The 2,243-nt window shown below is 40.8% G+C and overlaps 1 protein-coding gene across 4 annotated transcripts in view; it reads left to right on the forward strand.

The window, feature by feature from the left end:
* Positions 1-2,243, forward strand: part of smap2 (small ArfGAP2) — an 18,346-nt gene that overhangs the window by 11,418 nt on the left and 4,685 nt on the right. The gene's annotated exons all lie outside the window — the stretch shown is intronic.

The raw sequence follows: 2,243 nt of genomic DNA on the forward strand, positions 1-2,243 counted from the left end.
GGCTTAAGAGTGTGACCCCCCTGTAATTGGAGCACACCCTCCGGTCCCCCTTTTTAAACAGGGGGACCACCACCCCAGTCTGCCAATCCAGGGGATTGACCAATACGACAGACCAATACGTACAATAGTTTAAAGATAATTTAATTGGGGGTGCTACTCTATGTTAGCAAAATCAATAAATTGCATCCCTCTGTGTACCACTTTGGACTGTTTTTCATGGTAAAATTACAGCAAAAATACTTAAGAATCCCTCACAGTGGCAAAAAATCAAGAATATCATCTCCAAATGGTTAAAACACACACACATTAAAAAACCAGTAAATCAAAATAGGTTTTGCATGAATTATAAACAGGCCCCTCCCTCAAAGACTTAATTAGGCCTTAATAAAWTGGCTATGCAAAAAAAACATTTTCTAATTAAAATGTTTAATGTGTGTAAAAAGACGTCGACGCAGTTTGAATACTTATAAAAGAAGAAACTTGCATCAAGAGAATTTAGTTTGACTAATCCAATTAAAGTGGAATAAACTCAGACTTTGTATAAAATATCTGTAAAAGAAATTGTGTTGACTCATCCTAGATGTCATAAAATTGTGTGGAAAGTGTTTATTTCTGATCATTGAACAAGTTGCCCTAATAAAATCTGCAGTCTTTTGTGGATCGATGTTTTCGTCGAACAACTCAACACTGTTTTGTGCGAAACGTTTGACCAAATATCTCAAATTTGTCMGACGAGCATTTAAAGAAGCAGTTAGGCACAAACTTGAACAAGAGGTGGGGGAGAAAAGAATAGAGACGAATAAAGGCGACTGTGTGAGTGAGATATGAACAGACCAGGGAGTGGAGGGAGGGAGGCGGCGCTGGTGATTTTTTTAAGATAAAAATTGGTGGCAAGAACACACCAGAGGTGGAATAAGTCCTGTCTCAATGGGAGTTCAATAGAAATGACCATCTGTGTTTGTGCCAGTGTGTACCATGCTTAAGCAGGCTTTTCAGTTTAATTCTACTATTATTAGCTGGCATGAGAGCTGACGCTGCGGCTAGACTCTCAGAGTGGACGCTCTGTACCATAATCCTGTAGTTTGCATTTATGGATCTCTGTAGTGTTTTTACATTTTTATTAAAGCCTGTTTGTTTTTCATTTTGAAAACCAGAGATTTCCGGCTATAAACACCCAGATGCCTCTCAAATATACAAAAAGAATCCACGTCTTTTCTGTAACAAGACAAGCGGCTAGTCTTTGCACTCCATGCCCAGACATGTTTTTTCACAAGAGGAAGGTCTGACATGTTTTTTTTCTTTTTCTTTTTGATAGTCAGCTTCCTCTTTTCATTTGCATAGAATGTCTTTTTCCTGCTCTGGTTAAGAGGAGAAAGGAGTCCAAATCAAAAGCTGCCCTTCCACCTAGTGGTGATAAGGCCACAGTGCGTCAAGCTTAGGCAGATTAACGAGAGAGGCGGGGGCAGGTAGGCAGTGCAGCATTGGCATTGTCTTTGAGGCTGATTGCATTTTCCACAGAGGGCAGTTGTCTGTTCTTGAACTGAAAATAGCACAACGCTCTTGTTTTTCCTCCCTGCTCTCAGATTTGCTTGTTCAGACGATGCTTTTTATAGCGTCTTATATATAGGAACCAGTCCCAGGCACAAAAACACAACCCATTAAATCTAAAATATCTATATACATCACTAGGAGATGACACAAACATCAACTGGGTCCATTTAGATACAAATGGCAGTAACAAAATGGCCTGTTCAGAAAACATTGCTCCCACACGCACATCCAGGCTGATGGCCAAATGAGTAATCATCTCTGCAGGTATTCAGTCTGTGTGAGTGTATGTGTTTTTATTACTTGGTGGGGACAATGTTTGACCATTTTCCCAGTACGCATCCTTGTGAGGTCCCACTGTTCCTTATGAAGACAAAAGCCCAGTCCCCATTGTCGGAAATACTGTTGGTGGKTCAGGGGTTTGGGTTAGGTCTAAGTTGTGAATTAGCTTTTTAGGATTGGGTGTGTAATGGGGTGGTTAGGTTTTGAGTAAAGGGTCAGGCTTTAGAAATAACCAGTAAATCAATGGAAGTCAATTCAAAGTCTCCACGAGGATAGAAAAACAAACGTGTGTGTGTTTGTGGCCTTGTTTTTCCTACATCGTGGGGACAATTTTCCCCAAAACACAGCCTCGTGGGGACCGAACGTGCATCGTGGGGACTAATGCCCAGTCCCCATGGGTCCAAATGCTAATT

This window comes from Austrofundulus limnaeus, unplaced genomic scaffold (genome assembly GCF_001266775.1).
Source record: "Austrofundulus limnaeus strain Quisiro unplaced genomic scaffold, Austrofundulus_limnaeus-1.0 Scaffold78, whole genome shotgun sequence".
Lineage (NCBI taxonomy): Eukaryota > Metazoa > Chordata > Actinopteri > Cyprinodontiformes > Rivulidae > Austrofundulus > Austrofundulus limnaeus.